Source organism: Aegilops tauschii, chromosome 4, assembly GCF_002575655.3.
Source record: "Aegilops tauschii subsp. strangulata cultivar AL8/78 chromosome 4, Aet v6.0, whole genome shotgun sequence".
In the NCBI taxonomy this organism is placed as follows: domain Eukaryota; kingdom Viridiplantae; phylum Streptophyta; class Magnoliopsida; order Poales; family Poaceae; genus Aegilops; species Aegilops tauschii.
In genome coordinates this window covers 209,706,416-209,730,479 of record NC_053038.3, presented here as the reverse complement: position 1 = coordinate 209,730,479, position 24,064 = coordinate 209,706,416, and the positions used below count along the sequence as shown (strand labels likewise).

General features: G+C 43.8%; 1 long non-coding RNA gene across 1 annotated transcript; it reads left to right on the top strand.

The window, feature by feature from the left end:
- Positions 1-20,812: 20,812 nt before the first annotated feature.
- LOC109741021 (uncharacterized) lies at positions 20,813-22,519 on the top strand. Its single transcript, XR_006662038.2, has 3 exons — positions 20,813-21,032; positions 21,738-21,779; positions 22,271-22,519. It is a non-coding gene; the product is annotated as an uncharacterized lncRNA (long non-coding RNA).
- Positions 22,520-24,064: the final 1,545 nt, after the last annotated feature.

Below are 24,064 nucleotides of genomic sequence, written 5' to 3'. Positions count from 1 at the left end.
GGGCATGTTGTGATGTGATATGGTCAAGACATGATGCTATATTTTATTGTATGAGATGACCATGTTTTGTAACCGAGTTATCGGCAACTGGCAGGAGCCATATGATTGTCGCTTTATTGTATGCAATGCGATCGCCATGTAATTGTTTTACTTTATCACTAAGCGGTAGCGATAGTCGTAAAAGCAATAGTTGGCGAGACGACAACGATACTACGATGGAGATCAAGGTGTCGCGCCGGTGACGATGGTGATCATGACGGTGCTTCGGAGATGGAGATCACAAGCACAAGATGATGATGGCCATATCATATCACTTATATTGATTGCATGTGATGTTATTCTTTTATGCATCTTATCTTGCTTTGATTGACGGTAGCATTATAAGATGATCTCTCACTAAAATTTCAAGATAAAAGTGTTCTCCCTGAGTATGCACCGTTGCGAAAGTTATTCGTGCTGAGACACCACATGATGATTGGGTGTGATAGGCTCTACGTTCAAATACAACGGGTGCAAAACAATTGCACACGCGGAATACTCAGGTTAAACTTGACGAGCCTAGCATATGCAGATATGGCCTCGGAACACGGAGACCGAAAGGTCGAGCGTGAATCATATAGTAGATATGATCAACATAGTGATGTTCACCATTGAAACTACTCCATCTCACGTGATGATCGGACATGGTTTTGTTAATTTGGATCACGTAATCACTTAGATGATTAGAGGGATGTCTATCTAAGTGGGAGTTCTTAAGTAATATGATTAATAGAACTTAAATTTATCATGAACTTAGTACCTGATAGTATCTTGCTTGTCTATGTTAATTGTAGATAAATGGCCCGTGCTATTGTTCCGCTGAATTTTAATGCGTTCCTTGAGAAAGCAAAGTTGAAAGATGATGGTAGCAATTACACGGACTGGGTCCGTAACTTGAGGATGATCCTCATTGCTGCACAGAAGAATTACGTCCTGGAAGCACCACTAGGTGCCAGGCCTCCTGCAAGAGCAACACCAGAAGTTATGAACGTCTGGCAGAGCAAAGCTGATGACTACTTGATAGTTCAGTGTGCCATCCTTTACGGCTTAGAACCGGGTCTTCAACGACGTTTTGAACGTCATGGAGCATATGAGATGTTCCAGGAGTTGAAGTTAATATTTCAAGCAAATGCCCGGATTGAGAGATATGAAGTCTCCAATAAGTTCTACAGCTGCAAGATGGAAGAGAATAGTTCTATCAGTGAGCATATACTCAAAATGTCTGGGTATAATAATCACTTGATTCAACTGGGAGTTAATCTTCCGGATGATAGCATCATTGACAGAATTCTTCAATCACTGCCACCAAGCTACAAGAGCTTCGTGATGAACTATAACATGCAAGGGATGAATAAGACAATTCCCGAGCTCTTCACAATGCTAAAGGCAGCGGAGGTAGAAATCGCATCAAGTGTTGATGGTCAGTAAGACCACTAGTTTCAAGAAAAAGGGCAAAGGGAAGAAGAAGGGGAACTTCAAGAAGAGCAGCAAGCAAGTTGCTGTTCAGGAGAAGAAACCCAAGTCTGGACCTAAGCCTGAAACTGAGTGCTTCTACTGCAAGCAGACTGGTCACTGGAAGCGGAACTGCCCCAAGTATTTGGCGGATAAGAAGGATGGCAAGGTTAACAAAGGTATATGTGATATACATGTTATTGATGTGTACCTTACTAATGCTCACAGTAGCACCTGGGTATTTGATACTGGTTCTGTTGCTAATATTTGCAACTCGAAACAGGGGCTACGGATTAAGTGAAGATTGGCTAAGGACGAGGTGACGATGCGCGTGGGAAATGGTTCCAAAGTCGATGTGATCGCGGTCGGCACGCTACCTCTACATCTACCTTCGGGATTAGTTTTAGACCTAAATAATTGTTATTTGGTGCCAGCGTTGAGCATGAACATTATATCTGGATCTTGTTTAATGTGAGACGGTTATTCATTTAAATCAGAGAATAATGGTTGTTCTATTTATATGAATAATATCTTTTATGGTCATGCACCCTTGAAGAGTGGTCTATTTTTAATGAATCTCGATAGTAGTGACACACATATTCATAATGTCGAAGCCAAAAGATGCAGAGTTGATAATGACAGTGCAACTTATTTGTGGCACTGCCGTTTAGGTCATATCGGTGTAAAGCGCATGAAGAAACTCCATACTGATGGACTTTTGGAATCACTTGATTATGAATCACTTGGTACTTGCGAACCGTGCCTCATGGGAAAGATGACTAAAACACCGTTCTCCGGAACTATGGAGAGAGCAACAGATTTATTGGAAATCATAGATACAGATGTATGTGGTCCGATGAATATTGAGGCTCGTGGCAGATATCGTTATTTTCTCACCTTCACAGATGATTTGAGCAGATATGGGTATATCTACTTAATGAAACATAAGTCTGAAACATTTGAAAAGTTCAAAGAATTTCAGAGTGAAGTTGAAAATCATCGTAACAAGAGAATAAAATTTCTACGATCTGATCGTGGAGGAGAATATTTGAGTTATGAGTTTGGTATTCATTTGAAACAATGCGGAATAGTTTCGCAACTCACGCCACCCGGAACACCACAGCGTAATGGTGTGTCCGAATGTCGTAATCGTACTTTACTAGATATGGTGCGATCTATGATGTCTCTTACTGATTTACCGCTGTCGTTTTGGGCTTATGCTTTAGAGACGGCTACATTCACTCTAAATAGGGCACCATCAAAATCCGTTGAAACGACACCTTATGAACTATGGTTTGGCAAGAAACCAAAGTTGTCGTATCTTAAAGTTTGGGGTTGCGATGCTTATGTGAAGAAACTTCAACCTGATAAGCTCGAACCTAAATCGGAGAAATGTGTCTTCATAGGATACCCAAAGGAGACTGTTGGGTACACCTTCTATCACAGATCCGAAGGCAAGACATTCGTTGCTAAGAATGGATCCTTTCTAGAGAAGGAGTTTCTCTCGAAAGAAGTGAGTGGGAGGAAAGTAGAACTTGATGAGGTAACTGTACCTACTCCCTTATTGGAAAGTAGATCATTACAAAAACCAGTTTCTGCGACACCTACGCCAATTAGTGAAGAAGTTAATGATAATGATCATGAAACCTCAGATCAAGTTATTACTGAACCTCGAAGGTCAACCAGATTAAGATCCGCACCAGAGTGGTACGGTAATCCTGTTCTGGAGGTTATGTTACTAGACCATGACGAACCTACGAACTATGAAGAAGCGATGGTGAGCCCAGATTCCGCAAAATGGCTTGAAGCCATGAAATCCGAGATGGGATCCATGTATGAGAACAAAGTATGGACTTTGGTTGACTTGCCCGATGATCGGCAAGCCATTGAAAATAAATGGATCTTCAAGAAGAAGACTGACGCTGACGGTAATGTTACTGTCTATAAAGCTCGACTTGTTGCGAAAGGTTTTCGACAAGGTCAAGGGATTTACTACGATGAGACCTTCTCACCCGTAGCGATGCTTAAGTCTGTCCGAATCATGTTAGCAATTGCTGCATTTTATGATTATGAAATTTGGCAAATGGATGTCAAAACTGCATTCCTGAAGGGATTTCTGGAAGAAGAGTTGTATATGATGCAACCGGAAGGTTTTGTCGATCCAAAGGGAGCTAACAAAGTGTCCAAGCTCCAGCGATCCATTTATGGACTGGTGCAAGCCTCTCGGAGTTGGAATAAACGCTTTGATAGTGTGATCAAAGCATTTGGTTTTATACAGACTTTTGGAGAAGCCTGTATTTACAAGAAAGTGAGTGGGAGCTCAGTAGCATTTCTGATATTATATGTGGATGACATATTGCTGATTGGAAATGATATAGAATTTCTGGATAGCATAAAGGGATACTTGAATAAGAGTTTTTCAATGAAAGACCTCGGTGAAGCTGCATATATATTAGGCATCAAGATCTATAGAGATAGATCAAGACTCTTAATTGGACTTTCACAAAGCACATACCTTGACAAAGTTTTGAAGAAGTTCAAAATGGATCAAGCAAAGAAAGGGTTCTTGCCTGTACTACAAGGTGTGAGATTGAGTAAGACTCAATGCCCGACCACTACAGAAGATAGAGAGAAGATGAAAGATGTTCCCTATGCTTCCGCCATAGGCTCTATCATGTATGCAATGCTGTGTACCAGAGCTGATGTGTGCCTTGCTATAAGTTTAGCAGGGAGGTACCAAAGTAATCCAGGAGTGGATCACTGGACAGCGGTCAAGAACATCCTGAAATACCTGAAAAGGACTAAGGATATGTTTCTCGTTTATGGAGGTGACAAAGAGCTCATCGTAAATGGTTACGTTGATGCAGGCTTTGACACTGATCCGGACGATTCTAAATCGCAAACCGGATACGTATTTACATTGAACGGTGGAGCTGTTAGTTGGTGCAGTTCTAAGAAAAGTGTCGTGGCGGGATCTACGTGTGAAGCGGAGTACATAGCTGCTTCGGAAGTAGCAAATGAAGGAGTCTAGATGAAGGAGTTCATATCCGATCTAGGTGTCATACCTAGTGCATCGGGACCAATGAAAATCTTTTGTGACAATACTGGTGCAATTGCCTTAGCAAAGGAATCCAGATTTCACAAGAGAACCAAGCACATCAAAAGACGCTTCAATTCCATCCGGGATTTAGTCCAGGTGGGAGACATAGAAATTTGCAAGATACATACGGATCTGAATGTTGCAGACCCGTTGACTAAGCCTCTTCCACGAGCAAAACATGATCAGCACCAAGACTCCATGGGTGTAAGAATCATTACTGTGTAATCTAGATTATTGACTCTAGTGCAAGTGGGAGACTGAAGGAAATATGCCCTAGAGGCAATAATAAAGTTATTATTTATTTCCTTATATCATGATAAATGTTTATTATTCATGCTAGAATTGTATTAACCGGAAACATAATACATGTGTGAATACATAGACAAACAGAGTGTCACTAGTATGCCTCTACTTGACTAGCTCGTTAATCAAAGATGGTTATGTTTCCTAGCCATATACATGAGTTGTCATTTCATTAACGGGATCACCTCATTAGGAGAATGACGTGATTGACTTGACCCATTCCGTTAGCTTAGCACTCGATCGTTTAGTATGTTGCTATTTCTTTCTTCATGACTTATACATGTTCCTATGACTATGAGATTATGCAACTCCCGTTTACAGGAGGAACACTTTGTGTGCTACCAAACGTCACAACGTAACTGGGTGATTATAAAGGTGCTCTACAGGTGTCTCCAAAGGTACTTGTTGGGTTGGCGTATTTCGAGATTAGGATTTGTCACTCCGATTGTCGGAGAGGTATCTCTGGGCCCACTCGGTAATACACATCACTATAAGCCTTGCAAGCATTGTGACTAATGAGTTAGTTGCGGGATGATGTATTACGGAACGAGTAAAGAGACTTGCCGGTAACGAGATTGAACTAGGTATCGAGATACCGACGATCGAATCTCGGGCAAGTAACATACCGATGACAAAGGGAACAACGTATGTTGTTATGCGGTCTGACCGATAAAGATCTTCGTAGAATATGTAGGAACCAATAAGAGCATCCAGGTTCCACTATTGGTTATTGACCGGAGAGGTGTCTCGGTCATGTCTACATAGTTCTCGAACCCGTAGGGTCCGCACGCTTAACGTTACGATGACAGTTATATTATGAGTTTATATGTTTTGATGTACCGAAGGTTGTTCGGAGTCCCGGATGTGATCACGAACATGACGAGGAGTCTCGAAATGGTCGAGACATAAAGATTGATATATTGGAAGCCTATGTTTGGACATCGGAAGTGTTCCGGGTGAAATCGGGATTTTTCCGGAGTACCGGGAGGTTACCGTAACCCCCCCGGTAACTTAATGGGCCTTATTGGGCCTAGGTGGAAGAGAGGAGAGGAGGCTAGGGCAGGGCCGCGCCCCCCCTTCCCCCCAGTCCGAATAGGACAAGGAGAGGGGGGCGGCGCCCCCCTTCCTTCCTCCCCTCCACCTCTTCCCCCTTCCACTCCTAGTCCAACATGGAAAGGGGGGGAGTCCTACTCCCGGTAGGAGTAGGACTCCTCCTGGCGCGCCTCTACCTCCTAGGCCGGCGGCCTCCCCCTTGCTCCTTTATATACGGGGGCAGGAGGGCACCTCTCTAAACACAATTGATCAACGATCTTTTAGCCGTGTGCGGTGCCCCCCTCCACCATATTACACCTCGATAATATCGTTGCGGAGCTTAGGCGAATCCCTGCGTCGGTATAACATCATCATCGTCACCACACCGTCGTGCTGACGAAACTCTCCCTCAACACTCGGCTGGATCGGAGTTCGAGGGACATCATCGAGCTGAACGTGTGCTGAACTCGGAGGTGCCGAACGTTCGGTACTTGATCGGTCGGATCGTGAAGACGTACGACTACATCAACCGCGTTGTGTTAATGCTTCCGCTTTCGGTCTACGAGGGTACGTGGACAACACTCTCCCCTCTCGTTGCTATGCATCACCATGATCTTGCGTGTGCATAGGAATTTTTTTGAAATTACTACGTTCTCCAACACCTTTGTGGTCAGCAAGAATCTGCATAACGGGTCATACTACCTTATAGATGTTTGAGAGCACAAAGACTCACGTAAATCGGAGGAGGAGACCCACCGGCCGTGGAATATCGCTCATCTTCGGCCTTATTATAGTTGAGCTACAGGCTCTGCTTATGTACATAGTTATGACAATGTATATATTATGATCAATATAGTAAACCGGAGCCTCAGCTAAAGCGGGGTATCTGTTGTTTTTCTTATATCATGTGTGGTCACATGGGGGCTTCTGTTTATAAAGCGGCGACCCCTTGATTCAGATTATAAAGCCTTATATAAAAATCACTTGGGGGCTTGGTTGTACTCGAACCATAGCTACACCTCTTGATCGGCGCAAGGCCACTCGAAAAATCACTTGGGGGCTTGGTCATACTCAAACCATAGCTACACCTCTTGATCAGCGCAAGGCCACTCGAAAATTCACTTGGGGGCTTGGTCGTGTCCGAACCATAGCTACACCAAAAAAACAACTTAGGGGCCAAAGAGAGTGTTGCAAAAGAACAACTCAAACATAGGCACCCACTAAGCACAGCTCACAATATTACTTGGGAATTCTTTGCTATCGCAATGAACAAAGAGTCTACACTTGTAATAGGCTATCAAGCCACGGCTTGGAAGCCTGGTGTATACACCTAAAACCCCGGGTTAGCCTGCCTTTTTTAAGTAAGTCACTCCGTCCAGGTAAACCTGGTATGACCCGCCGAACTTCGACAAGTCAATCTCATAAGACCCTGAACTTGTCAAAGTTAAAACGACGATTGGTTAAGGATTGAGGACCATCTTAAAAGGCTTTGTAAAATGGTTTAACTCAGTGGCCTGGCAGCCCATGAAAAGCCTCGAATTTGGGGCCTGGCAGCCCGTGAAAAGCCTCGACTACAAGTTTCCATATGCTTTTATTTGCTAAGTTTTTTCTCCTTTGATGAGATTTATGATGTTTTTGATAAACCGGCGTTCATTAACCCGGTTCGGCTTTCAACTACAAAGTTGTCAGTACATGATCAGTTATAATCCGGGGATTATTAACCCTGTCTGGTTTCGACTATAAGTCGCCAGAATTGAATATGGATAAACCGGTGTTTATCACAACCCGGAACGGTTTTATCATAAACGGCATAATATGACAGGAGTTATTGCTACTCAAGATTAGGGTTATTACCCTCACTACAACAGTTGGTCAGCCAACATTATGACTCAAGGTCACAGGTATCAATTATATTCATATTTGATTATCTTTTTACAGCCTTGGTTATAAACTCTGGCTATATATCTGGGCATCATGACCCGTCTGGCGGTAAACCGCCAGGACACTATCAACTTCTTGTATGCAGGAATAGCTTGAATAAATCGCTATGGATCATGAAACATCATATGTCTTAAGCATGGTGGATTAACAAATGTCAGGCACAAATAAATATGCACGATGGCATAGCAGACCAAGTGTTTAACTAGCCTATTACAAGGCGTTTCAATGCCCAAAAGAATAATTGTTATTTGGCAACTATTGTAGCACGCAAGGCTAAACCGGCCTCCGGATCATGATTCGTCACCAAGTTGACTTGACGGTTGTGGATCATCTTGCACCGGTTCATCCTCCTCCTCTCTACCCAGTGGCTAGAAGTCAATGGTTGCCCAGTCGATCCCAGTTAGGGCTTGGAATACAGCTTCATCGCTTATAAGGGTGGACGGTTCAATGTCGGGGCATAAGTGTGCTTACGGATTGGCGGGATAAGATTTGGAGCCTCGGGAGTCGGTGCAGCGACCCGTTTGTTGTTGGCATCATAACTCGCCTGGTAAAATGAAAGATCAACTTCTTCAACCAATTGACAAGCCAGTGGACATACTTCCCGGTTTATGGCTCGGAGGTCATCATTGCCAAATTATGATCCGTCTTCTTTTAAGCTCCGATAGCCTTTACCCACATCCACCGGATCAAGATCAGGCACCCATGCTTTTACCCGGGTTAAGGCGGTCAAAGCACCAGCCCTTGCAGCATATCTCTTTAGCTCTTCTACCCGGGCAAGCAGCATTGACAACCTTTCTAAGGTATCTTTGATTAAAGTTTGGGGCGGCTTGTTGTGAGAAGCAGTGCAGATAATCCATTGCGCGCCGGTATATAACTGCTTTATAAGAGTATAGGCAGCCTTCAGTTTCTTCTGTACGTCAGAGCCCAGATGGCTAATCCGGGTTCCTGCATCATTATAAGTATCAGTAAACCGGCGATGTATGGATGATATGTTGAAAACTTAAAGCCAGGATAGTTACCAAACACAGCAGTAGTCATGGCATGAATTTGCCGCTTTACACTAGTCAGCTCGTCTACCACCGGTTTAAGAGCTGCTTCTGTGTCCTCGGCTCTTTTTTGCAATGCGGATTTTTCTATCTCCCAATCCGCCTACTCCTTGTTGAAACTCTCCTTCAGCTTTTCCATAGCGGCTAAGGCACTGGTCAGCTCATCTTTGGCTTTGGAGGTTTCTGCTTGCTGGGACTTGATGTTTTCTTGCAGATCAGCGGTTTGAGTTTCCTTTTTGCTCAGCTCAGCCTATAAGAGACAGACATATCATGAGTTGATGATACATATTTGAAGTACCAAGCACATAACGAGTTATGCACCTGATACTTGGGGGCTAATGCATATTTGCTTGTTCTCGGAAATTTCTACAACTCCCAAGCGCAATACAAGTATTACTATTGGCACTTGGGGCTAATGTATGTTTCCTCAGAGTAACGTTATGGGTATTCTTATAAAGTCCCGGTTCATCTTCATAAGTTAAACCGGCCCTTGGGGACTACACCAGCGAAAGATACAATATTACAATTCTAAAGTACCAGTTCATCTTCAAGAGATAACCCGGTCCCTGGAGGCTAAACATGCAAATTTAAGATATTACAAAGTCCCAGTTTAGATTAACATCATAAGCCAGCCCTTGGGGGCTACTGGAGTTGACATTTGAAATTGGACATAAGAGAAACAGTTGTGTGGTTACCTCATATCGCTCCTTCATCAGATTTACTAAACCGGCTTCATATTCGCGACTTGTGTCCAGACGGTTCAAGAAGCCAGAGTGAATGTCTTGGGCGTTGAGATGGGCGTAGCTGGACAAATCGGTGTTCCATTTGCCTTTGCCCATAGCAGAAAGCTCATCCTTGGCGCTATGTTTGGATAAAGCGACCGGGTTGCCAGGAGCGGTGTGGCTGACGCCGGTAATCATAATGTCATCTTCTTTATCATCACCAGCTTTCATTGGAGTGGATGGTTTATCAGCAGCCTTAGCTGGACTGGCCGGTTTATCATCCGTGCGAGCCGGACTAGTCGGTTTGTCAGTGTGACCTGTGGTGTCAACTTCTACTCGTTCAACAACGAAGTCATAATCTTGTGGTGGCGGATCATCAAGCAGAGCGTCAGCATTGGTCTCTACTGGATCTGGGGTTTTCTCTGATTCAATAACCACATTTTCGTCTGACGGTTTGTTTAACTAAGCCTTCTTGCTGGGTCTTGGCTTGGCACTGAGAAGAACAAAAATAAAGGTCAATACATTGTGTAAAACATAAGGCATGGAAAACAAATTTAAAGGTATGACTCACCCAGGAACTGTCTTCAGGGGTGGAAGCTGTGTGGCCGATGACTCGCCAGAGGATGAGTGGGGCGTGCCCTGATAATTTGAAACAGACGGATTAAGAGGCTGACGGAAACAACCCGCCTTGGGACAAGAAGTGTCAGGAATGTAAGAGACCTCGGATTGACGTTTCTGGACTGGAGTATTTGGTAAAACGGCTGAGGTCACTACCTAGCCACTATGCCGGGTTTTGCGGCGAGCTTCGTGTTGCTGTGTCTTCAAAAGAAAGTTTGGGTCCAAGTGAGCAAGGGGTGTGAAAATTTTACTTTCTGGTTTGCTCGACGGATTTCTGGTGTTGGCAGAGGATCTGAACCGGAGAAAGGATAATTACCTCTACATCATCAGCTTGGCTGCCTTCAGCATCGTCCTGATAATGGTCATTGTCAATGAGATGTATGAAAAATGAACCAAGAGAGTCAAGTTCTACCTCTGAGTCCGGATTAGCCAATTCGGCATCAGCATTTGGCTCGGAAGACGCAGTGGTCCTCTTCTTGGCATGTTTTTTTAACAACGTTGGTCTTCTGGCGAAGTGGCTTTGCCGGTTTATCTTGTGGTTTTGCCGGTTTCTCCTGTGGTTTTTTCTTCGAAAACGGATCATCGCCCTGTCAAAGATGGACAAATTTTGAGAGAATATTTGAAAGAAGCAAGTTAGAGCAAAAAAGTTATGTGATCCTTACAGTTGGCGGTTTGTTGGAAACACAGAAAGGACTTAATCCGGTCTGGCTACAGATAGCCTCCGGTTCATTTAGTATCTTCTTCACAGCCTTAGTAACTTCAGCATCTGTAAGCTGAATATCAATGTGTCGTTGAGGGTCCTTCAAACTCCCAGTGTATTCACACATTAAACCGGGGCGTCGGCTTAAAGGCAATATGCTCCAAGTTATCCAACAACGAGCAAAGTCAACACCTGTTAAACCATTCGCCATAAAGGCTTTAAGCTTTGAAAGTTGTGGAGCATAGTTGGACCTTTCCTTTGTAGTTAACCTCTAAGGAAAGGGATGTGTATTGCTAAGACGGTGAGGGCGGTAACCCGGCAAAGGGTTTTCATCAGTTGGAGATGTGTCTTCGCAATAAAACCAATTCTGGTTCCACTCCTTGGGGTGACTGTGAAGCTTGGCGTGAGGGAAGCTGACATCCTTCCTCTTTTGAACCGCCATTCCGCCGAGATCAGTATTGGGTCCATCCGTGAACTCTGTGTGATGGTTTAAATAGAAGAAATCCCTAAACAATTCAACTGTGGGCTCCTCTTGAAGATAAGCCTCACAAAAGACTTGGAAATGGCAGATGTTGGACATAGAGTTTGGGCCGATGTCCTGAGGGTGGAGCTGAAAGCTGGCAAGCACATCTCGGAAAAACTTTGAACTGGGAGAGCTAAAGCCTCGACCCAGATGGTCAACGAAAACAACTACTTCTCCGTCCTTGGGTTCAGGAGGATTTTCTGGACCGGGGGACCCTCCAGTGGATGACCTCTTTCTTGGCTAAAGCACCAGTTGCGACACATCTGTCTAATTGTTCTTTATTGACCCGGGAAGGTACCCAGTTGCACTCATAGACTTGTTTGGCCATTTCAATGGAAAGCTGAAACATGGTTATTGTCGGTTTAAGGTTTATAATGGACAAGTATAAAGTGGTGCAAGAGCAGGAAAAGACAGAAGTATATACACATTGTTAAACCGGAATCAGACATGGGAGATGGTACAAAGATAAAGCGGCTTGGCGGTTCAACAGGGGACTAATGGTACCTACCAGATCATCATTTTTCTATGAGATTAAACAACCTACTCTAGTATAGAAGATACAGATCTAAGATGCGTAAGTGAAGGGAAAACAAGTTTCACAGCTTGGCATGGTAATTTCAGATCTGCAGTGCGTTGGTAAATCAAATTATATTTAGACTTAAAGCGCAGGTGCTTAAGCAAGTTTAACAGATCCAGATGAGTTTTTCCAGACGAGACCGATGATCTAAGGATGGAAAGGGGATTGTAACTACAACTGTGTAAGGAAGTAGCAGATCTGAAGTCATCATGTACGCTATGAAGAAGAACAAGGAAGAATAGTTTCAAGCCTCGAGGAACACCGAAACCCTAATGATAGATCTAAAGCAAGGGAAAGGAAAACTTACTGATGTTGATAGAGCAGTGAAGGAGCGCCGCGTTTCTCTGGTGCATTCAGGTCGATGCAGCGGCCGGAGTTGAGGTCGATGGCGAAGCTTGTCGACGGCGGCCGTGCATGAGGGTTAGGTCGGCTCGAGGAAGAAAAAGAAGCGAAGAGGCACGGGGGGGGGGGGAATGGAAAAGACCCCCTGGTCCTATTTATAAAGGCAAAGGGATAAGTGACAGGCGCGAAAATCAAGGAGCACAAAAGTTGGATATGTGGCAGAGCTGTCGCCTCGATTGTGGGAGGCTCAATAATGAAGGTGAGCTATATGCAATTTTTAATAACAGATGACGTCATGGCGGTTTATCATGATCCTGGAAGATGACGTCATGGCGGTTTACAAGATTTATGTGAAGGTGCTGAAGAAGAGATTTTCGTAGGTATTGAAGATTGACATGAACTAGTTCAAATCAATCTGGGGGCTAATGTTGGGGATATTACCGCTGGGCGTAAACCAGCCAGGAGAGGCAGGGTTATCCTCATAATGAGTTATTATATTTTAAGCCCATGAAGACAAAGATGATGGCGCATTATGAAGGCCCGGCGCCCAAAGGCGGATTAAGGCCTGTAGTCATAAACCGACATTGATATGTAAGCTTGTGTTGTAAGGCAGAAATAGTAGAGACCGGGCCGGACACGTTTATGAGCCGGCCTCGGAATCCTGTAATCCGGCGGGCATCAAGCCATGTATATAAGGGGACGACCCGGTGGCGGTTTAGGGACAACAAACAACAACTCGAGAACTAGGCATAACGAATTCGCTCCCTGGTCATCGATACCCTAGCAATTCCACAACAACTGGATCGTAGGCCTTTACCTTCACCGCAAGGGGCCGAACCAGTATAAACTCTCTGCGTCCCTTGTCCGCTTTAACCCCTTTAAGCTAACCCGTCGCGATGGCTCCACAACTAAGTCCTTTCTCTAGGACATTTGTCGTGACAAAACCACGAGAGATTCCACAGTGGCCAATTTGAAAGGAGACAACTAGTACATCTTATCTTGACGAAAGGTGGTCTTCACCTGCAAAACTTCTGGTCGTGATGCAGTGGTGGGCTCGGCAATGACATCCGTCCAGCTATCCTTGTGGTCCTGGTCTCATTGCACCAGAATGGAAACCTTTGCGAGAATGCTCGAGAACCCACGCATGTGCTTGCCTCCTTAACACCAAAGAGGAAATTGCCTTCTCTGCGCACACTGGCGCCCACCTGCCTTGGTCATCATGGCTTGCATCATGGTGGCCTCCTGAGGCTGGGTACGTGCATAGAAATCTCCTCTCCTCGGGAGGCCGCCCGGGGAGGCCGCTCCCTCGGGAGGTCTTGGTGTCGTCTGCCTCGCGAGGCTTGGCCCCTCGCGAGGGTCTTGTCTTGGTAGTCTTGTAGATGGGCCGTACCAGGCCATCGATGGAGCCACACCGTGGGCCATAGGCAGGCAAGTCTAGGTACCCTGGTTCCCAGAAAGCCGGCATATTCATACATAGATCTAACCATAAACTCACAATTCATCGGGTCCCAACAAACACACCACAAAAAGTCATTAGATCAAATAGATCTCCTAGAACAGCAAGGAGAATATTGTATTGAAGATCAAAGAGAGAGAAGAAGCCATATAGCTACTAACTATGGACCTGTAGGTCTATGGTAAACTACTCACACATCATCGGAAGGGCAACAAGGTTGATGTAGAGCCCCTCCGTGATCAATTCCCTCTCCGGCAAAGTACCGGAAAAGGCCTCTAGAAGGGATCTCGTGGTTCTCGAACTTGCAGCGGCGATAAAAGTATTTTGTGTATCGCTCTAATGTCAGGGGAATATTTGAGAATTTATAGAGGTGGAATTAGGGTTGGATGTGCCACGAGGAGCCCACAAGCCTGTGGGACGCACCCCTAGGGCTTGTCGCTTCCTCGTGGCTCTTCTGGCCTTCTCCCAAACCTTCTAGGGTCTCTTATGGTCCAAAAAAAATTAATCCCAAGTTTTTTGTTCGTTTGGACTTCGTTTGATATTGATTTTATGAAAATCCAAAAACATGCAAAAAAACAACAACTGGCATTGAGCACTAATTGAATAGGTTAGTCCCAAAAATGGTAGATAATTGCATATAATGATATTTAAAAATCCAATATTGTTACGATAATAGCATGGAACAATAAAAAATTATAGATACGTTGGAGAAATATCAGCGATTCATGGTAATAGAGCAAACGTTTCTGATACGTCCATTTTGCATCATGCTTTTATATCGATATTTATTGCATTATGGGCTGTGATTACACATTTTATCACAATACTTATGCCTTTTCTCTCTTATTTTATAAGGTTTACATGAAGAAGGAGAATGCCGGCAGTTGGAATTCTGGACTGGAAATGGAGCAAATATTAGAGACCTATTCTGCACAACTCCAAAAGTCCTAAAACTTAACGGAGCATGTTTTTGGAATATATAAAAAAATATTGGGCCAAGAAAGTTCCAGTGGGGGCCACCAGCCCGCCACAAGGGTGGAGGGCGCGCCCAACCCCTGGGTGCGCCCACCGACCTTGTGGGCCCCCTGGCAGGCCTCCGGTGCTCATCTTCTGCTATATGGTGTCTTTTACCCTGGAAAAAATCGAAAGGTAGCTTTCGGGACGAAGCACTGCCGTCTCGAGGCGGAACCTGGGCAGAACCAACCTACGGCTCCAGCGGACACTACAAGAAATATGTCAACTTGTGACCTTCTGTCAGTGACCCTGGAAGAATTGGTCGTAAATCTATGAGCATTTGAGATCAATTGGTCAAAAGCTGTCTGAGAGGCTCCAAACCCTAAACCATAACGACCATTTTGGTCAGAAAGGTCTTAATATCCTTACATGAAATGGTCGTAAATTTGTGAACATGATTTACAATATTATTACTTGTCGATCATTGACCAATTTACATGCTCGTAACATGTAATAGCAATATATTTTCGGTTATAAAGTGGTGACTGGACAGACACCTAAGCAATTTGTCATACGTGTCATGTAACGTGGCATTCAGATTATGAAATCTTTATTTATTATTTAAGAGCTTTATTAGATTAATCTTTCACCAGAAACTAACTCTGGGTTAAATAAGTGGTAGGGCCCAACTGTCATAGGCTCAAAACTAAAATAAATGGGCAATTAGCCTCTACCGACGCGGTTAGCTGGCGACTAATGCCGGTGACCTCTCGTCACGATGGATGCTCACTCGATTCGCTGCTCTAGCGCCCATTTGATGCGCGGATGGGTTTTACAGGGGTCTGGCGCTCACGCTCATCTCTGGTGTTGCTTTCGGCCGCGGGGGTCACCGGAAACAGGGTCGCGCGACGAGGTTTGCCGGCGGCTATGGCAAGGGTTCGACGGCGGTGATGCTATGCGGCATAAGCGGATGTGGTGAGGAGCTCTACAACCTCCTGGGATCTCTAGGAGCTCGGCTGTGTCCTTGTTTGGGTCAGGCGAGGGCGATAGCACTAGCGGGCTACGCGGCGGCAGCAACCAGCTCCGACCATGGTGGGAAGCATGGCTAGATGACACGTTTGACGAGGGAAACAGGGGAGAAACGGAGAGGAGATCGCTACGGTTCCACACGAACGATCAATGGCCTTGGGGCAGCTTGGAGCGGTCGAATCGAGTCCGACCATGGCCATCTTGGTCTTCTGCTTGGTGCATGCGAGGCAGAGCCCCAGCCACCTCTGGTGTCTGCGCCCAGGTTCGATGAGTGCGCCAGGGCTCCACGGTCCAGGCACGTGGCTGACGGCCTTCGCCGTGCTGCCCTTCCTCGGGAACGACAAGAGCCGAAGCTTTCCTCTGCACCTGGTCGAGAGGAAGAAGAAGACCAGGAGGAGCAGGGAAGAGATATGGTGGGGCCCGCCTGTAAGTGGCCATAACTAACGCCCGGGACACATCGAACAATTTAAGCGGAAGCGTACTTCACAAAGTATGTTTTCTGTTCCCTAAAGCACACACATCCATGCCTTCCGGATGGATTACACTTTATTCGATCGAAGCCATCTTCCAGGAAAGGTGCTTTCATTCTTAGCCGGAGCCAAAACAGCTATGTTCTGGACGTTCACTGGTTAAGAGAAGAAATGCACAAGTTTTAATTCATTTTCTACCTAACGAATGAACGGCCATAATTTTGCAACCGTAGGTCGGATTAAGGTGATACAAAAGTTCAACTTCATCGTTTGTCGAGCCTGATCCAATTATAGTGGTCTCATGAACATTTAAATATTTATTTTGGCAGCCACTATTCATTTGGAAAATTTCATAGTTCTACGGTGATGATTCCTTTCGGTTATTCAATGACTTGCTAGGTTAATACATGCCTTGTATTGCCCTGTTCGCAATAATACTTTTATTTTACTTACCATGTTGATGCTATGACTTGACCTCATACCATGCTTTCCAATTATTTGACATTTTTTTGGAATTTTCTATGCATGTTTCAAAATGCGGTTAAAATGGCAGGCATGACCGTTCCTATCTAGCTGTTGAATCCTAGAAAACTTTTGGTGTTTCTCTGATTAAATAGATACTTATGTACCTAAAAATGATTTTTTGGAAAAAATCATGAGCAAACTATGAAGCAAGTACAGTTCAAACTTGACCCACTTCCAACTGGATAGGCGGTAATTTGTCTTCTTCACAAGAGGTGGACCAAAACTTTTGAAACCCAATCATTTGGTCAATTGTACATTAAATATGGCCTATTATTTTAAAAAATTAATGGAGTCCAAGTTTGCAACAACTATATGGTAGCTCCTTCACAAAAAAAGTCATTTGGGCACTCGGAAAATGGAAAATGAATTTTTCGTCCAAAGAAAATGAAAACTTCCTTAAGAAACATTGTTTGTCATTCCAATATGCACCCTTTTGCACAATATGAGATCATTTTAACAAACTATGCCATGAATGTGGCCATAGGATTGATCATTTTGCCTGAAAGCCATGAATCTTCACACTTGATAGCTCATTTCTGGAAACACTTTTTAAAAAACATTGTATTACAAGTTTATTATTTTTCGTGGTAAACTTTCCACATATAAAGACACAAGGCGAAGTTTTTCCAATTATTTGATTTTTTTGAATTTTTCATGCCCGTTTCAAAATGCGGTCAAAACGACGGGCTTGACCGTTCCTATCTAGCGGTTGAATCCTGGAAAACTTTTGGTGTTTATCTGATTAAATAGATACTTATGTACCTAAAATGATTTTTGGAAAAATTCATGAGCAAACTATGATGCAGATGCAGTTCAAACTTGACCCACTTCTTGTTGAATCGACGGTAATTTGTCTTTTTCACGAGAGGTGGATCAACACTTTTGAAACCCAACCATTTGGTCAATTATACATTAAATATGGCATATTATTTTAGAAAATTAATGGAGTCCAATTTTCCGACAACTATATGGTAGCTCCTTAAAAAAAAGTAAATTTGGGCACTCGGAAAATGGAAAATGAATTTTTCGTCCAAAGAAAATGAAAACTTCCTTAAGCAACATTGTTTGTCATTCCAATATGCACCCTTTTGCATAATATGAGATCATTTTAACAAACTATGTCATGAATGTGGCCATAAGATTGATCATTTGGCTTGAAAGCCATGAATCTTCACACTTGATAGCTCATTTTTGGGAACACTTTTTTAAGACAATTGCCGTATTACAAGTTTATTATTTTCCCTGGTAACTTGGTCACATATAATGACACAATGCGAAGGTTTTCCAATTTTTTGATTTTTTTTGAATTTGTTATGCCTGTTTCAAAATGCGGTCAAAACAGCGGGCATGACCGTTCCTAGCTAGTGGTTGAATCTTGGAATTCTTTTGGTGTTTCTCTGATTAAATAGATACTTATGTACCTAGAAATGATTTTTGGAAAAAATAAAGAGCAAACTATGATGCAGCTGTAGTTCAAATTTGACCCGCTTCCTACTGAATCGACGGAAATTTGTGTTTGTCACGAGAGGTGCATCAAAACTTTTGACACCCAACCATTTGGTCAAGTGTACATTAAATATGTCCTAATATTTTAGAAAATTAATTTGGTCCAATTTTGCAACAAATATATGGTAGGTCCTTAACAAAAAAACTCATTTCGGGCACTCGAAAAATGGAAAATGAATTCTTCGTGCAAAGAAAATGAAATCTTCCTTAGGCAACATTGTTTGCCATTCCAATATGCACCATTGTGCACAATATTATATCATAAACAAACTATGCTATGAATTTGGCCATAAGATTGAGTATTTGGGCCGAAAGCCATGAATCTTCACACATGATAGCTCATTTTTTAGAACAAAATTTTAAAATAATTGCAATATTACAAGTTTATTATTTTTCCTGGTAACTTGGTCACATATAATGCCAGAATGCGAAGGTTTTCCAATTTTTGATTTTTTTTATTTTTCATGCCGGTTTGAAAATGCGGTCAAAACGGCGGGCATTACCGTTTGTAGCTAGGGGTTGAATCTTGGAAAACTTTTGGTGTATCTCTAATAAAATAGATAATTTTGTACCCAAAAATATTATTTGCAAAAAATAAAGAGCAAACTATGTGACGGCTGTAGTTCAAATTTGACATATTTTCTTCTGAATCGGCAGAAATTTGTCAATTTTATGGGAGGCTGATAAAAAGTTTTTAACACACAATCATCTGGTTAATTGGACATAAATATGGTCTAGTATTTTTGAAGAATAAAATGATGCCATTTTGCAGTAAATAGTTGATAGGCTCTTTACATTGGTGAAAAAATATAAGAGAAACAAAAGAAGAAACACAATTACATGCGCTTAATTTCCATTGGTGGAGACGCTTGTGCCATGGATCGATGCCATGGCACAGTCCATCCATCCATCTATCTCCATACCACATCCATCCATCCATCCACCCATCCACCCCTAAAAAAATTATTCATCAGCTCCACCCAACCGCAAACCCCTCTCTGTCTCCACCCCTCCTCCCTTCCCCTTCCAGATCGCTGCCGCCGCCACATCCCCATCAGCTCCACCGGTGAGCCTTCGCATCCATGGACTCCCCCACGCTCTTCCTCACTGCATCACCACCCGGACCCCCTCCCTTTCTCACCGCATCGCCACCCGAAGCCTCCACCCATGGAAGCCTAACCCTACCCCAGCGACAACAGCGTCGCGGCTGACTTGCTCGTTAGCGCGTGCAAGCGTGCTTCGATGCGCGATGCCCTGTCGAGCTGGCCGGCGGCGGCGAGGGCGGCAACGAGGGCCCGGGCCAGGGCGGTGGTGCGGTTTGTGCAGACCAGGCTCCGCTCCTCCGGCAAGGTGCTCGGCGAGGAGGAGAAGGCCGCCGAGAACATCTACATCAAGGTATAACGCCCCCGCCCCGCCCCGTCCCCCTCCCTACCTCCTCCCGCCCCGGCGCGAGATGGCTCCTCGTGGATGCGATGCGGTGCGACTCCATCTTGTCTGGTTTGTCCCGCGCGTCTTGGGCTAGGGTTCCAGGCACGATCCACACTTGATGATTTCTTGCCTTTTGTCTTGCGGATTTCCTGCTAGTTGCATATCTGCACTTCACTAATGTGTCTGGATCTCAGTCCAGAATCCAGATCCATAGCTTGTACTGCAACTAATATGTCATGCATTTTGTGGCAGCAGTAGCTAGAAGGAGCAATCCTCTTGCCGGCATGCATGTGAGCTCAGCCGTGCAACTAACTGCATGTATGCCTCTGCTTTGGTCTTACTGCATGTGAGCTTGGTTGTGTCCGTTGACGCAGTGTAGCTCTTCTGTTCGTGTAGATTTGGGCTGGGGGAGGGGGATCTTTGCCCACGTAAATTACTTTTATGTGCTCATCGAATTAGATGGTTGCTTTGGTGTGAATCATACTAGTATGCACTAGCAGCAATCTGTCAATGTTTGCTACTGGAAGATCCTCAATATCTTTTCCAGTTCTGCTTGCTACTAAGGAATGGTTGCTCCTTTCATCATTTTGGTCGCCCGTGCTGTATCATCATCAGATCCTGTGTTAGTATTTTGTCTTGCTCGACGAGTTATCTAGTAATACTAGTGCATAGTAGAAAATTATCATAGATCCTGGCTGTAACCTGCTTTCGTGCTTTTGACTTTGGCCTTCATGATTTTGTGGGGATGTGGTACCAGACTAGAGGGTAGAGGCTGACGATTTTTGCTATTTCAGTCAAGTGCTATTCTCGGTGGAGTTGCGCCTCCGGTGCGCTCTTCGGGCTGCTCGGAGCCATGCTGTCAGAGCTCTTCATCAACTGGACCGTCTACACCAACATGGTGGGTGCATCTCCAACCAATTTTGCAGCGGTAGTAGTACCAGCTGTACTTCGTTCTGAAAATCCGTCAAGTTTCTGACACTGTCAACGTGGCCCGAATGCGTGCAGGCGGTGGCGCTGGTGACGCTGCTGTTCATGATCGCGGTCAACCTAGCGATCGACATCCTGCCGCACGTGATGCGCCCGGCGCCATGGAGTACCTCACGGGCGTGCTCGCCTCCCCCAGCTTCCCGATCTCAACGAGCCTAGCGGCCGTTGTCCTTGTCCTGCTCGAGGAGCGGGAGGGGGAGGGGCGCATCTAGCCAGCCAGAAAGGGCTTGCTCTGTACCACCACATCATCGGCCTGCTGCAGCATCGAGTTCAACATGTCAGGTGACCCTTCCTTTCCCGTCTGATCCGACGGCCAATAGTTGCTTGTAGATGAATGATGAAATGTTGCTATGTGAATGAGCAGCCACAAGTCTGTTTGTGTCATTGCCATAGCTAGTGAATGAGCAGCCACAAGTCTGTTTGCATCATTGCCATAGTTACCTGAATGCAAATGAGCAGCCACAAGTCTGTCTGTACTGTCACATTGCCATCCATAGCTACCGATCTTTGTAGCTAAATAGAATTGCCCCAAAACTATGTGGGAAATTTGGTTAACCTTGTTGAAATTATATGCTCAGGAATTTGTGATTCTGTGCACAACCAGTGGATTGTTGCATGATTTTGTAAGTTTATTGGCTACACAAATCAAATGGAGAAACGCACATTGATAATGTGTACTTCCACTTGAACCTGGCCTAAATTCATATGCTACTGTGATGGCTCCATGTAGATTTAGATTCTGTAAATTCTATAACCTAGTCATGCCCTTGTCTTATTACGTAGATTAAAGGAAGTGAACTAGTTTGTTACTGAGCTGACAAAGAGCCGAGATCCTAGATTGTATCTAGCTTCAGGTGCTTATGAAGGCATATATCCAAATGGATGGTAGGATGTCTGGTGTATAAAATAAATAAATATTAAACAAGATCTAACAAATATGCAAATATTGTGATCTAATACTTCTTGTTTTGACTCCCCCAATGGTAGGTGTAACTGTTATGAGCAGAGAAGCTGTGAGCAGAGCTAAAGGTATATAATTCTTTTGTGTCGCTGTTCCGTGTGTCAAGTCGAATGCTACTCTTATTACAGAGTGCCTTGATGCAAGTTTCTAAATTATGCCTCTTGAACTTGCGAGTTGGGATATCTTGCAAACGTTTTAACTTTTAAACTCGAAATTGTTCCCTTTTCTGTTTGATTCAAGCTTACTCTCGTTATAATGTATTGTGTAGTTGTTGTTTCAAACTGTTTTGCTACAAGTACCACAATTTGCATTGAAGATATTGTATTCTGTTGCTGTATCATTGTTTAATAAAACAACAGCATGATGCTCACATGAGACATCCACATTATGTGTGTTGATTTGATAATAGGAGTGTCCTTGTCCTGGTCCTATAGTGCATTTTGACTCCTATGTTTTTGTGCGAGTGTGTTTAATTGATGTTGTTTCATCTTTGAACTACTTCTGTATATGGCCTATACTTCAATTGAGATTTAAAATTGTGGTTGTTCCTCTTTTACAGAAGCTCAAATGTGAAGTGTGAAGCAAGTGTGAAGCCGTGAAGTGTGAAGTCGTCAAGTCCTACTCAGTGAAGAGTAGCATATTGTAGCATATATGTGTTGTAAGATTGTAATAGATTTATTAAGTGGTATATTTGATGAACTTTATGTGTTCTTTTTGATCATGTATGTGATTTGAAAACTTGTGAAATGGAAACTTGACCAATGGGGCCACTTATGAAAATAATTTGTCAAATTTGTACATTTCTGACATATGGGACCAATTTGAGAGATGATCATGACAAGTGGGACCCATCTCACTAGTGGGACCAGCTTGAATATATAATGGCTGAAAATAGAAATCAATAAACAATAAAAGGCCATGGGCCAACAATAAAAAAGGCAGCAATGTTGGGCTTGGCCCATGAAGCCGACATAAAATTCACAGGAAAAAAATATAGAAAGGCTGAATTGTTGGGCTCGGCCCATGTAAAACACCGAACTAGACCGAGCTGATTCTAGTCATCCGTTCATTTGGTCGTAATTTTTCCACGTCAGCTTGCCACGTCGGATCCGTCGAGGCCTGGGCAGACAGCTAGTGACCAAAACAGAAGGTCGTAGGATCAACGACCTTTTGTTTTGGTCGTTGCCTTCAACGACCTTATCACAAAGAAGGTCGTTAATTTCATTTTTTGACGGCCAGCTTTTGACCATCTGTTTTTGGTAAAAAAAACAGGTCGCAAATGGAAAACAATGACCATTCAGTGACCAATACCGATGGTCGCAAGTTGATGTATTTCTTGTAGTGGGAGCTGTTCTATTGGTGAAACATCCCTCTGAGAGGGGGAAATCATCGCCATTGTCATCACATCGATCCTCTCATCAAGAGGGGGTCAATCTCCATCAACATCTTCACCAGCACCATCTCCTCTCAAACCCTAGTTCATATCCTGTATTCGATCTTGGTCCCAAAACCTCAGATTAATACCTGTGGGTTGCTACTAGTGTTAATTGCTCCTTGTAGTTGATGTGATGAGGACATGGCTACCTTGGATACGACCAAAAATATTGCATACAAGCATATTTGTCAGTTGATTTCTAGTGCGAACTATTCAATAATTTATTTATGTTATCCAGAACAAAAATCCTTCACACACTTTTGTCTTTTGTCTAATTGCAGGTGTACGAGACATTTGTACAATCCACATATGAAGATAAGGGAAAAGGAGAAGTTTAGGTTCTGTTCAAAAAGTCCAAGTCTATCACGTTCTGGATTCGGATTGGGACTACACAGACATACCTAATTCAAAATGACAACAACTATTTCATACGGACTCCGAATTGGGTGATTCTTTTTTTGTTGGAAAGTAGATTTCGTGCTCTTTCCAACCCAATTGGATTCACATTCAAATTCATCTGGAGCATTGAGATATCGACGAAACAATCTGACGCTGCACCAGAATCCGAGTCAAACAACAAGTCCAAAGGTGTTGCATCACCTCCACTTGGGCCCATGAGACTTGTACGACCTAGGGTTAGTTTTAGGCTGCCTTCGGACGTCCTTCCACCTCCTTGGCCGCCACCCCTTGCTCCTATATAAGTAGATCCATCTAGTAGCTTTTTCCTTGGGATTTGTTTAGTTAAAAGTTAGCCATTGCAACTTCGTGTACTTCGTTTGTGTCCAACAAGCAGACCAAGACCGCTTCTTGATCCCCACCTTTATCAATACTTCATCTATGTTCGCAATATTCAGATTGCATTATCATATTCTTGCTTGTTCATCGATTGCGTGCAGGAATAGACCTTCGTGGTCAGGT